At 38.0% G+C, this 14,578-nt stretch overlaps 1 long non-coding RNA gene across 4 annotated transcripts; it reads left to right on the top strand.

Moving 5' to 3' along the window:
• The first annotated feature begins 5,664 nt into the window (after positions 1–5,664).
• On the top strand, positions 5,665–10,062 carry LOC147838909 (uncharacterized). Of its 4 annotated transcripts, XR_015520928.1 has the most exons (6): positions 5,665–5,764; positions 6,314–6,502; positions 7,246–7,341; positions 7,612–7,769; positions 8,283–8,378; positions 9,115–10,062. It is a non-coding gene; the product is annotated as an uncharacterized LOC147838909 (long non-coding RNA). The 4 variants fall into 4 exon arrangements; XR_015520927.1 differs by lacking the exon at positions 6,314–6,502; XR_015520930.1 differs by lacking the exons at positions 6,314–6,502; positions 7,246–7,341.
• Positions 10,063–14,578: the final 4,516 nt, after the last annotated feature.

Below are 14,578 nucleotides of genomic sequence, written 5' to 3'. Positions count from 1 at the left end.
GCCTCGGCTGGGTCAGTTGGCATTTCTGTGTGGAGTTTGCATGTTCTCCCCATGTTAGCGTGGGTTTCCTCCGGGTGCTCCCACAAGTCCAAAAATATGTGGTGACATTAGGTAAGCTAAAATTGTCCGTAGTGTATGTGTGTGAATGAGTGTGTATGGATGTTTCCCAGTGATGGGTTGCAGCTGGGTGGCAACACGGTGGCACAGTAGGTAGTGCTGTTTCCTCACATCAAGAAGGTTTCTGCATGGAGTTCTCCCTGCGTTCGCGTGGGTTTCCTCTTGGTGCTCCGGTTTCCCTCACAGTCCAAAGACATGCGGTACAGGTGAATTGGGTAGACTAAATTGTCCGTAGTGAATGCGTGTGAGTGGGTGTGTATGGATGTTTCCCAGAGATGGGTTGCAGCTGGAAGGGCATCCACTGCGTAAAACATATGCTGGATAAGATGGTGGTTTATTCCACTGTGGCGACCCCAGATTAACAAAAGGACAAAGCCGAAGAGAAAATGAATGAGTATAGGCAATGATAGACAAGACAATGTTTGATTAATATGAAGTCTTTTAAAATGCTTATTTATTAAAATAAAGGTTACAAAGTAAAGAAGAAATATATTGTGTGTTTGTATATTTATTTCACTGCCTTCAAGATTTTACATTGTAAACTAAAGAGAACAAGGGGGGAACAAATGTTGTATTTACCCTTTAACTACAGGTAACAAGAGAGGAACAAAGCTTCACTTTAATTTACAACCCCTCAAATGTGGTATTTACCCTGTAAGTACAGGGAACAAGGGGGTAACAAGGGAGGAACAAAGCTTCACTTTAATTTACAACCCTCAAATGTGGTATTTACCCTGTAAGTACAGGTAACAAGGGAGGAACAAAGCTTCACTTTAATTTACAACCCTCAAATGTAGTATTTACCCTATAAGTACAGGGAACAAGGGAGAAACAAAGCTTCACTTTAATTTACAACCCTCAAATGTGGTATTTACCCTATAAGTACAGGGAACAAGGGAGGAACAAAGCTTCACTTTAATTTACAACCCTCAAATGTGGTATTTACCCTGTAAGTACAGGGAACAAGGGAGGAACAAAGCTTCACTTTAATTTACAACCCTCAAATGTGGTATTTACCCTGTAAGTACAGGGAACAAGGGAGGAACAAAGCTTCACTTTAATTTACAACCCTCAAATGTGGTATTTACCCTGTAAGTACAGGGAACAAGGAGGGAACAAATACTGTATTTACCCTTTAACTACAGGGAACAAAGAGGGAAGAAGCTAAACTTTAACATACTAGTGTATACTTGAACACTAAGAACAGAGTAAACTACAGCAGCAGTTTTTATTGATTGAAGACCAAATTACTAGATTTTTCTATAAAGCATCAGCTATACATTTACTGAAATGCAAGTTAGCTCTCCTGTGCAACAGCAGTAAAGATGCGAGCCTGTTTTAATCTGCATTGAACCCTGACGGTAGGCCTATGTCATGCAAAGTTATTTGTTGATAGTGAGTTATGGAGACATTGATGGCTTTGGTGAGATTGACGAGTAAACATAAGGTAAGTAGTGTATGGAAATATATTTTATATTGAATTGCAGATTTAAAATACATACAGTATACAATAAGGGTTCATAATTTCACAGGTTGTAAACCTTTTATTCATTAAACACCCCATATAAAACCCAAGCACTGAATAAGAGTACTAATGTACTCACGCAGGTGCATATACAGTACATTTGCAGATAGCAATAGGTTGTCACCATCCTTGCATAATTCTTTATATGTATACAATACTTGAAAAAATGTACATCGTAAACTTAATATACTTCTTTGCGTGATGGATATCTTATTGTTACTCCCCGTTTACGCAAACATTATGGTTTGTTCTTTTGCAATTTAAAGAAAAGTACGTTATTTCACTGTACTTACGCGGTACCTTTCATGCTGAATATCTGGTTGTTACCCCCTTATTACCCAAGCATTACAGTTTGTTCCCTTATACTTACGTAAACGTTCTTTATACTTACACTATAGGTACAGAAAAGTACACCGTTATTTCACTGTACTTACGCGGTAATTTTCGTGATGAACATCTGGTTGTTACCCCCTTTTTACCGAAGCATTACGGTTTGTTCCCTTATACCTACACATACGTTCATTATACTTACACAGTACGTGCAGAAAAGTACACTGTAATTTCACTGTACTTACGCGGTACTTTGCGGGTTGTAAAAGAAAGCGTTACCGCTTCGGTAAAAAGGGGGTAACAACCAGATGTTCATCACGAAAATTACCGCGTAAGTACAGTGAAATAACGGTGTACTTTTCTCTACCTATAGTGTAAGTATAAATAACGTTTACGTAAGTATAAGGGAACAAACTGTAATGCTTGGGTAATAAGGGGGTAACAACCAGATATTCAGCATGAAAGGTACCGCGTAAGTACAGTGAAATAACGTTGTACTTTTCTTTAAACTGCAAAAGAACAAATAATAAGATATCCATCACGCAAAGAAGTATATTAAGTTTACGATGTACATTTCTTCAAGTATTGTATACATATAAAGAATTATGCAAGGATGGTGACAACCTATTGCTATCTGCAAATGTACTGTATATGCACCTGCGTGAGTACATTAGTACTCTTATTCAGTGCTTGGGTTTTATATGGGGTGTTTAATGAATAAAAGGTTTACAACCTGTGAAATTATGAACCCTTATTGTATACTGTATGTATTTTAAATCTGCAATTCAATATAAAATATATTTCCATACACTACTTACCTTATGTTTACTCGTCAATCTCATCAAAGCCATCAATGTCTCCATAACTCACTATCAACAAATAACTTTGCATGACATAGGCCTACCGTCAGGGTTCAATGCAGATTAAAACAGGCTCGCATCTTTACTGCTGTTGCACAGGGGGGCTAACTGTTGCATTTCAGTAAATGTATAGCTGATGCTTTATAGAAAAATCTAGTAATTTGGTCTTCAATCAATAAAAACTGCTGCTGTAGTTTACTTTGTTCTTAATGTTCAAGTATACACTAGTATGTTAAAGTTCAGCTTCTTCCCTCTTTGTTCCCTGTAGTTAAAGGGTAAATACAGTATTTGTTCCCTCCTTGTTCCCTGTACTTATAGGGTAAATACCACATTTGAGGGTTGTAAATTAAAGTGAAGCTTTGTTCCTCCCTTGTTCCCTGTACTTATAGGGTAAATACCACACAGGTCGCTGGTTCGAGCCTCGGCTGGGTCAGTTGGCATTTCTGTGTGGAGTTTGCATGTTCTCCCCATGTTAGCGTGGGTTTCCTCCGGGTGCTCCCACAAGTCCAAAAATATGTGGTGACATTAGGTAAGCTAAAATTGTCCGTAGTGTATGTGTGTGAATGAGTGTGTATGGATGCTTCCCAGTGATGGGTTGCAGCTGGGTGGCAACACGGTGGCACAGTAGGTAGTGCTGTTTCCTCACATCAAGAAGGTTTCTGCATGGAGTTCTCCCTGCGTTCGCGTGGGTTTCCTCCGGGTGCTCCGGTTTCCCTCACAGTCCAAAGACATGCGGTACAGGTGAATTGGGTAGACTAAATTGTCCGTAGTGAATGCGTGTGAGTGGGTGTGTATGGATGTTTCCCAGAGATGGGTTGCAGCTGGAAGGGCATCCACTGCGTAAAACATATGCTGGATAAGATGGTGGTTTATTCCACTGTGGCGACCCCAGATTAACAAAAGGACAAAGCCGAAGAGAAAATGAATGAGTATAGGCAATGATAGACAAGACAATGTATGATTAATATGAAGTCTTTTAAAATGCTTATTTATTAAAATAAAGGTTACAAAGTAAAGAAGAAATATATTGTGTGTTTGTATATTTATTTTACTGCCTTCAAGATTTTACATTGAAAACTAAAGGGAACAAGGGGGGAACAAATGTTGTATTTACCCTTTAACTACAGGTAACAAGAGAGGAACAAAGCTTCACTTTAATTTACAACCCTCAAATGTGGTATTTACCCTGTAAGTACAGGGAACAAGGGGGTAACAAGGGAGGAACAAAGCTTCACTTTAATTTACAACCCTCAAATGTGGTATTTACCCTGTAAGTACAGGTAACAAGGGAGGAACAAAGCTTCACTTTAATTTACAACCCTCAAATGTGGTATTTACCCTGTAAGTACAGGGAACAAGGGAGGAACAAAGCTTCACTTTAATTTACAACCCTCAAATGTAGTATTTACCCTATAAGTACAGGGAACAAGGGAGGAACAAAGCTTCACTTTAATTTACAACCCTCAAATGTGGTATTTACCCTGCACTGTAAAAACGCCAACTTTCAAAAAGTCCTCTGAACAAAGATTAATAAGATAACTGAATTTAAATATTTTCATTTGAAATGCTGACAAATAATAGTTAGTTTGTTCAACAAATATGGTGCTTCAATGTGAAAAACTTAAAATATTTCGTTGAACTAATACAAAATTCTTAGTTTTGCGTTGATGCGTGCCCTTCTTGTTGGCGCATGCGCCTTATAAGCTTCTGGCGCATGCGCAATTTACTTCCATAGCTCACTGCAGGGGGTACCTGTCACGTGCGCGCGACAAAACGAACCATCTTTCTTTCTGCAGAGCTACATGTCAATCGTTTTCATAATCGATTGTATATAATTGTATACATGTTTTTGTGCGATGTGCTACCCATCTGACTGCCCGATCTATTTTACCAGTGTATTAATGATGTGAGAGACCGTGATAGAGCGGTTAAGAGTAGTGGTGGGCAAAGCGAGGCTTCGTGAAACACTGAAACAGTCGAAGCAAATGTGTCGAAGCTTCGAAACGTTTCGAAACCTCACTCTACAGTGACATCTAGTGGTCATTTTTTATATGTATTGCACTGAAACAGCTTCAGCAGAGAACGATTGAACAAATTGAGGGATTAAAGCCCACTTTGTGAAAGTGGAATCCTTCAAGTAACATAGTACAGTGGTTAAGATGTCAGACATCCATGCAGGAGTAGTAGGTTTCGAAGCCAGTCAGTAGCAGTTGTTTTAAAATGCTTTAATACCAGTTGGTAATGCTTTGCTCTTGTATCGTTTTGTTTCAACATTGGTCTGATATCCGAATAAACAATTTGTGAATAAATATGTCTTGTTTTTGTCTTAAAACAGGGTTGTTGCTAGATCAAAAACGGTGGCCTGAAGTTATCAAGAATTATTTATATTATTCATTAAATTTCCCATTTATTGTATTTTATTAATGTCTACCCAAACCCTAAACCCAACCATACTGTAAAAATATTTATTATTATTTTACAGTGTTACAAAAATGATGCTAAATTGATGGCGTAACTGTAGCTGTATCCTATTTAGGCTACACAAAACAGAAACATGATTAAAATACATAAAACCATGATTTCGAAGTCGAGATTCGAACCCATAACATCATGCTAAGCATAGAATCAATAAGCAAACCCACAGTGCTCTAAGCCATTTGAGACAGAGATAATTTGGAGACGTTGGCAGTCAAATTAGGATTCACCAGGTCTCGAAACGTTTCTAAGCTGATCGATGCTTTGAATCGCTTTAGTCACGTGACTAGGTGTTTCGAAACACTTTAGTCACGTGACTTGGGTGCTTCGGATCATGCTTCGGTGTAGTGATTCGAAACACTTGCGCTTCGGGATCTCGACACTGTGTCAAAACATCAGTTTCACGTCAGCCATCCCTAGTTAAGAGCAGGCCAACGACGTTTCTGCTAAATCATAGGTATGTATGTCTTTTTTTGTTGTCATCTAACGTTATATTATTTGATATGTTGGCTTTGATGTGCGCGTGTATCCTAATACGGAACTATTTGTTATAATTTAGCCGTGAGTTACTTGTTTCGTGCACTTGGTTTTGGCTATTTACATCAATAAAAGTTTAGAGTGAATGTATTTGAAACAAATAGCGATTTCAATCGAGTCATTTGCTTTAATAACTCACGATTAATACAATGAGTATCATATAACATACCAGATCAGGTATCCAAGTCAAATATAACATTATGTCCTGTTTATCTAGATTGCTGTCAGCATTGCGCACATCATAACCTTTTTTCCCTTCGAACCAGAGCCAGTGGAACAAACGGTGACGTGTTTAACTGTGTAATTTGTGTGAAAATCGTGTGATTTTCATGTATTTATGGCTTGATTTGTTAGCTCGACTAAATGTCTATCATATTCAGACCAACTTGCTTTAACAGTCAGCTAGCTTTTATTTACATAAAAAATATAAAGGGCTAAATATATATTTTTCTTTCTTTTTGCTCAAAAGGACTGAAATATTGACAATAACATATTTCAATGCAAGATTTCCTTGAGGAGGTGAGACTTGCTATCATCAATGAAATTTGACGGTCATTCACCAGCAGATGCAAGAAACCTTTTCTCTTTGCCCAAAAGAAGTTGTTGAGATTTAGCCAGGAAGAAATTAGAGAGAGATAACCTGGACTTTAAGGAAGAGGTAAGTCACTATATTGCAATTGCTTTGGTTTCATTCAAGGTAGTAATGATAATGCTAAAAATAACAAACAACATTATTATTATAGGTAATTCAAAATACATCTGTATTCAGCATTTGAACATTTAAATATTTACATTTACATATATATATATATATATATATATATTTAAATAATTTAACCAGAGCCAGTGGAACAAACGGTGACGTGTTTAACTGTGTAATTTGTGTGAAAATCGTGTGATTTTCATGTAATTTATTGCTTGATTTGTTAGCTCGACTAAATGTCTATCATATTCAGACCAACTTGCTTTAACAGTCAGCTAGCTTTTATTTACATAAAAAATATAAAGGGCTAAATATATATACTATACTGCAATTGCTATTACAGATAGCAATAGTTGTGTTTTGATTGTGAGATGGAAGTAAGATAAATAACAGATGTTTCACTTGTTTTGAGTGACCATTTCAAATGAATACATTCAAAGAGGAAAATAGAAAATAATAGCTGTAGTTATTAACTCAAAGTAATTGTCACATGAAACTAAACATTTTTCTAAATTTGCCAACACAACCATTATCAAATTCCATTGTATGGAAACCACAAAATTCTTTTTTAAAAATAAAGCCATGTGTTTTTTCAACAGCATGAATAAAATACTATGCTCATTTAAATGTACTAAGTACATTTTTACTTACAAAACAATAAGATTGTAAAACACCCTTTGTAAATGACTTTCCTTTAGGTCACTGATATTGTCACCGATTGAGAAAGAGCAGCTCTTGAGGGATTGCCAATTTTTCTTCGTAAAAATTCTGCTTGCTTTCTCAAGATATGTCTGGTAAGTTACCCATTTTCATACCCTATTCTACATTTATTAGTCTGCTTGGTAACACTTTTAATAGCTGCACGCTATAAATAATTTATTTAGTTTATATTTATATATTTATATTTATATATTTATATATTTATATATATTTATATATTTATATATATATATATATATATATATATATATATATATATATATATATATATATATATATATATATATATATATATATATATTATGTGTAAAAATTAATATGTATGTTTTTTTTGTATATTGTAGATCTGCACAGAGTTTTCTCAGATCTGTAATGTAGATCTCCTGAGACAGTTAATCGAGTGACTTGATAAATATACAGCACCTCTCCTGAAACTCTACAGAAAAGAAGGGATTCAATGGGTCCAGAGATGGATACAACTTTAAACAAGATGGATGAGCAGGTACTCATTAAGATTTTTTTTTTCTTATACACCCGTCTGATGTTTTTAACATGTGCAACATATTTTGTCCTGTCAAGAATTTCATGCTCAGGTAATACAGTCTAATAAAACGTAATTGCAACAATTTAATTGTCCAGCCCTTTTGCATTAATTTTAATTGTGTCAAGTTGTGTTTTGATTGTGAGATGGAAGTAAGATAAATAACAGATGTTTCACTTGTTTTGAGTGACCATTTCAAATGAATACATTCAAAGAGGAAAATAGAAAATAATAGCTGTAGTTTTTAACTCAAAGTAATTGTCACATGAAACTAAACATTTTTCTAAATTTGCCAACACAACCATTATCAAATTCCATTGTATGGAAACCACAAAATTCTTTTTTTAAAAATAAAGCCATGTGTTTTTTCAACAGCATGAATAAAATACTATGCTCATTTAAATGTACTAAGTACATTTTTACTTACAAAACAATAAGATTGTAAAACACCCTTTGTAAATGCCTTTCCTTCAGGTCACTGATATTGTCACCGATCGAGAAAGAGCAGCTCTTGAGGGATTGCCAATTTTTCTTCGTAAAAATTCTGCTTGCTTTCTCAAGATATGTCTGGTAAGTTACCCATTTTCATACCCTATTCTACATTTATTAGTGTGCTTGGTAACACTTTTAATAGCTGCACGCTATAAATAATTTATTTAGTATTAGCGAATAGTTAATTTATTTTCTGTTAAGCATAACTCTACATGAAGTGCTCAATGATTGTATTTTTTTTAACTTTAATGATTCATTTGTATTACTAATTTAAGTATTGCATTATTTACAAACCAGTTATTTAAGAATAGTTGGTGTTTTTAAGATCATTCAGAATGCTTAAGTACACGATTAATAAACTATTCAAATTAACATTTAAATATCCTAATATTAAGGTATGTAATAATAGTTACTTTGTATGTTAGTATATGCTTTATGAGCTTAACTTCATCCAGTTGTGACCTAATCTAAAGTGAGGACTATTTATGCTTTATAAATCCCTTATGAATGACAATTAAAGGCTCAGTTATATTCTAAACAGGACAATAAACAACTTTCACAATTGAAACTGTATCAAATAAAAGTAAATCTTTGCAATTTTATGTAAAATAAAAGTTTAAAAAATTGCTAAATATTAAAAAGTTGTCAATATATTGTTCAATTATTATATATTATAGACTATTCAAAGTGTTACTGTTTGTATGTACGAAAGTATTACATGTTTTTATTTTCTTTGCATAATAGTAATAACATTAATAAGTAGTAATTAATATTACACATCAATTAATTTTCCCATTACTTAATCTCCTATAAGGACACGGACCCTGAAGACCACAGCACCAGAGATTAAAGGATTGGAATCTTCACTGTGGTGGAAGATGATAATGGCACTTCTGCATCCCTGCAATATGTGATGAACCTCGCTAAAATCTTGGAGGAGGCCATAGTACTTCAGGATATCACACATCTGCCTGCAGCCTTCGCTTACTTGTTCAGCCTCTTGTATAGACTGAATATGGAACACCCAAAAGAACTCAAATATACTTTTTAAGTGATTCAGCATGTTTTATGGAGGTTGGTGGCACATGATCTGCGAGAGTTCAGTTCATTCATTCATTCATTTTCTTTTCGGCTTAGTCCCTTTATTAATCTGGGGTCGCCACAGCGCAATGAACTTGTTTTACGCAGCGTATGCCCTTCCGGCTGCAACCCATCTCTGGAAAACATCCATACACACTCATTCACACATACACTACAGACAATTTTAGCCTACCCAATTCACCTGTGCCACACGTCTTTGGACTGTGGGGGAAACCGGAGAACCCAAAGGAAACCCACGTGAACGCAGGGAGAACATTCAAACTCCACACAGTAACGGCAACTGACCCGTGACCACTTCCTAATGTGCCACTGTTTCAATGTTTTGAGGTCTGTTTTTGGACTTTATGTACTTTGTTGACAAAAGTGCAGTACACTTTAAAGACTGTATGAATGGAGTGGCTTTTAGGGTTTACTCTGATTAGATGATTGCATATTCACCTGGTTTGAGTGTTTAGACACACTAATAGCTTGGTTTTAGTAAGGTTGCCAGTTATTTTATGTTGAGGCAGTGTACAATCTTTTCAAATCTGGAAACATTCAGTACTAGTTGTGTACAAACTAGCCCAATGCTGAACACGGCTAATGTCAAATGCTGATTTTGTATGCAAATGTTTTGGATTGTGATTTGAACACAGTTAAAAATAAAAAAAAGTGAATTGACTATTCTTGTGTATTTAATTTGAATCCTAAAAATTAATAGTTAATGCATTATGAATCAGTTTGTTTTATTTTGTTCAGTAAACTAAAAAAATCTTGTTGGGTAAACATAATCATTTTTGTTCAGTAAACAAAAGATCTTGTTGAATAAACGTGAAAATTTTTGTTCAGCAAACAAAAGATCTTGTTGAGTAAACATGATAATATTTGTTCAGCAAACAAAAATATCTTGTTGGGTGAACATGACATTTTTTGTTCAGCAAACAAAAATATCCTGTTGGTTGAACATGACATTTTTTGTTCAGCAAACAAAAATATCCTGTTGGTTGAACATGACATTTTTTGTTCAGCAAACAAAAATGTCTTGTTGGGTGAACATGATACTTTTTGTTCAGAGAACTAAAGAATTCAACAAAATATTTTGAGTTCACTGGTCTTCAAACCCTGTTTGTTGAGTTAACTCAAAAAGCTATGTGTGATAGGTTGCCTAATTATTTTAAGTTTACTCAACTTTTTTTTTTACAGTGTGTAAGTACAGGGAACAAGGAGGGAACAAATACTGTATTTACCCTTTAACTACAGGGAACAAAGAGGGAAGAAGCTGAACTTTAACATACTAGTGTATACTTGAACACTAAGAACAGAGTAAACTACAGCAGCAGTTTTTATTGATTGAAGACCAAATTACTAGATTTTTCTATAAAGCATCAGCTATACATTTACTGAAATGCAACAGTTAGCCCCCCTGTGCAACAGCAGTAAAGATGCGAGCCTGTTTTAATCTGCATTGAACCCTGACGGTAGGCCTATGTCATGCAAAGTTATTTGTTGATAGTGAGTTATGGAGACATTGATGGCTTTGGTGAGATTGACGAGTAAACATAAGGTAAGTAGTGTATGGAAATATATTTTATATTGAATTGCAGATTTAAAATACATACAGTATACAATAAGGGTTCATAATTTCACAGGTTGTAAATCTTTTATTCATTAAACACCCCATATAAAACCCAAGCACTGAATAAGAGTACTAATGTACTCACGCAGGTGCATATACAGTACATTTGCAGATAGCAATAGGTTGTCACCATCCTTGCATAATTCTTTATATGTATACAATACTTGAAGAAATGTACATCGTAAACTTAATATACTTCTTTGCGTGATGGATATCTTATTGTTACTCCCCGTTTACGCAAACATTATGGTTTGTTCTTTTGCAATTCAAAGAAAAGTACAACGTTATTTCACTGTACTTACGCGGTACCTTTCATGCTGAATATCTGGTTGTTACCCCCTTATTACCCAAGCATTACAGTTTGTTCCCTTATACTTACGTAAACGTTATTTATACTTACACTATAGGTACAGAAAAGTACACCGTTATTTCACTGTACTTACGCGGTGATTTTCTTGATGAACATCTGGTTGTTACCCCCTTTTTACCGAAGCATTACGGTTTGTTCCCTTATACCTACACATACGTTCATTATACTTACACAGTACGTGCAGAAAAGTACACTGTAATTTCACTGTACTTACGCGGTACTTTGCGGGTTGTAAAAGAAAGCGTTACCCAGATTTTCACTTGCAACTTGCTTTAACATGTTCAACACTGCATGAAATGTTGTCTAAAACAAAAAGAATGATGCTTTTTAGTGGCTAAAGCTGTTTTTATCATTTGCTGTATTAGTTCTCAGAATAAGCTTTTCCTAGCCAGCAGAGAGGTCAAATTAAGCAGTAATGCAAACTCAGTCAGAGACTCATATTTTTACTTGCAACTTGCTTTAACATGTTCAACATTGCATGAAATGTTGTCTAAAACAAAAAGAATGATGCTTTTTAGTGGCTGAAGCTGTTTTTATCACTTGCTGTATTAGACCTCAGAATAAGCTTTTCCCAGTCAGCAGAGAGGTCAAATTAAGCAGTAATGCAAACTCAGTCAGAGACACAGATTTTCACTTGCAACTTGCTTTAACATGTTCAACACTGCATGAAATGTTGTCTAAAACAAAAAGAATGATGATTTTTAGTGGCTGAAGCTGTTTTTATCACTTGCTGTATTAGACCTCAGAATAAGCTTTTCCCAGCCAGCAGGGTTGTCAAATTAAGCAGTAATGCAAATTCAGTCAGAGACACAGAATTTCACTTGCAACTTGCTTTAACATGTTCATTACTGCATGAAATGTTGTCTAAAACAAAAAGCATGATGCTTTTTAGTGGCTGAAGCTGTTTTTATCACTTGCTGTATTAGACCTCAGAAAAAAAGCTTTTCCCAGCCAGCAGAGAGGTCAAATTATGCAGTAATGCAAACTTTTAGGTGGAGGGCTAGGGGCCCTAAGGGGCCCAGACTGCAAGTCTTGGGAGAGAGGTTGGCCCCTGGGTAGCTTGCTGGGGGCAGGGATCCTTTAGGTGGACGCAAAGGGGCCCTCTTGTTCCCAGACTGCAAGTCCTGGAAGAGAGGTTGGCCCCTGTGTGGGGTCAGAGGCCCCTATGTGGAGGGCAAGGGGGCCCTTTGGGTAGCCATTAAGAGTAGCCCCTGGGTGGCTTGCTGGGGGCAGGGACACTTTAGGTGGAGGGCAAGGGGCCCTCTGTGGCCCAGACTGCAAGTCCAGTTAGAGAGGTTGGCCCCTGGGTAGCTTGCTGTGGGCAGCGACCCTTTAGGTGGAGGGTAAGGGGCCCTATGGGGCCCAGACTGCAAGTTCTAGAAGAGAGGTTGGCCCCTGGGTAGCTTGCTGAGGTCAGAGACCCCTAGGTGGAAGGCAAGGGGGCCCTCTGGGGCCCAGACAACAAGTCCAAAGAGAGAGGTTGGCCCCTGAGTAGCTTGCTGTGGTCACAGACCCCTAGGTGAAGGGCAAGGGGGCCCTCTAAGGCTCAGACTGCAAGTCCAGGGAGAGAGGTGGGGCCCTGGGTAGCTTGCTGGGGTCAGGGACCCTTTAGGTATAGGGCAAGGGGGCCCTCTGGGGTCCAGACTGCAAGTCCAGGGTGAGAGGTGGACCCCTGATTAGCTTGCTGGGGTCAAGGACGCCTAGGTGGAGGGCAAGGGGGGCCTCTGAGGCCAATATAACAAGTCCAGGGAGAGAGTTTGGCCCCTGGGTAGCTTGCTTGGGTCAGGGACCCCTGGGTGGAGGGCAAGGGGGCCCTCTGGGGCCCAGACTGCAAGTCCAGGGAGAAAGCTGGGCCCCTGGGTAGCTTGATGGGGTCAGATACCCTTTAGGTATAGGGCAAAGGGCACCCACTGGCGCCCAGACTGCAAGTCAAAGGTGAGAGGTTGGACCCTGAGTAGCTTGCTGGGGTCAAGGACGTCTAGGTGGAGGGCAAGGGGGGCCGCTGAGGCCCAGATAACAAGTCCAGGGAGAGAGTTTGGCCCCTGGGTAGCTTGCTTGGGTCAGATACCCCTACGTAGAGAGCAAGGGGACCCTCTGAGGCCCAGACTGCAAGTCCAGGGAGAGCGGGTGACCCCTGTGTAGCTTGCTGGGGTCAAGGACGCCTAGGTGGAGGGTAAGGGGGCCCTCTGGGGCCCTGACTGCAAGTTCAGGGAGATAGATGGGCCCCCGCGTACCTTGATGGGGTCAGTTACCCTTTAGGTATAGGGCAAGGGCACCCACTGGGGCCCAGACTGCAAATCCAAGGTGAGGAATGGACCCTGAGTAGCTTGCTTTTGTCAGGGACCCCTTAGGTTGAGGGTAAGGGGCCACTGAGGAGCCCAGACTGCAAGTCCAAGGAGAGAGGTTGGCCCTGGGTAGATTGCTGGGGCCAGGGACCCCTTAGGTTTAGGGCAAGGGGCCCTCTGGGGCCCAGACTCCAAGTACAGGGAGAGAGGCTGGGCTCTTGGTAGATGGCCGGGGTCAGGGACCCCTTAGATGGAGGGCAAGAGGGCCTTAAGGAGCCCAGACTGCAAGTCCAGGGAGAGAGGTTGGTCCCTGGATTATATTATATTATATTATATTATATTATATTATATTATATTTATTATATTATATTATATTATATTATATTACATTATATTATTCATTCATTTTCTTGTCGGCTTCGTCGCTTTAATCCAGGTTCGCCTCAGCGGAATGAACCGCGAACTTATCTAGCAAGTTCTATCTAATCTAGCAAGCGGATGCCCTTCCAGCCATAATCCATCTCTGGGAAACATCCACACTCAGGGGCGCCTGCAGGATTTTATTCCAAGGTATGCACAAATTCAGCACCACATCCCCCCACCCCCCGCCCCCTTCCGCCAGTCATGTCAATAAACACTACAACTTGTTTCCTTTTTAATTTAAATATTTTGCTGAAATCTAAATGTAATAAAAGCACATCAGCACCAAGGAAAAATCAGACGCTCAAGACGTAATCTTTAAAATTATGACATATTAAAAAATTTGCAAATATATGACAGAAAATTCTGACAAAATACAATTAGTGAAGAATTATTTAAATCCTTTCTTTCCACGCGACAATCAATCACCCGCACAGTTGAGTAGTGGACTGGCTCAAACAAAAATAAAATTTGCAGCCTATATTTT

Source organism: Danio rerio, chromosome 21, assembly GCF_052040795.2.
Source record: "Danio rerio strain M-AB ecotype USA chromosome 21, GRCz13ab, whole genome shotgun sequence".
In the NCBI taxonomy this organism is placed as follows: Eukaryota; Metazoa; Chordata; class Actinopteri; order Cypriniformes; family Danionidae; genus Danio; species Danio rerio.
The sequence above is the reverse complement of the archived record's forward strand: the minus strand, read 5'-3'. Positions and strand labels throughout refer to the sequence as shown.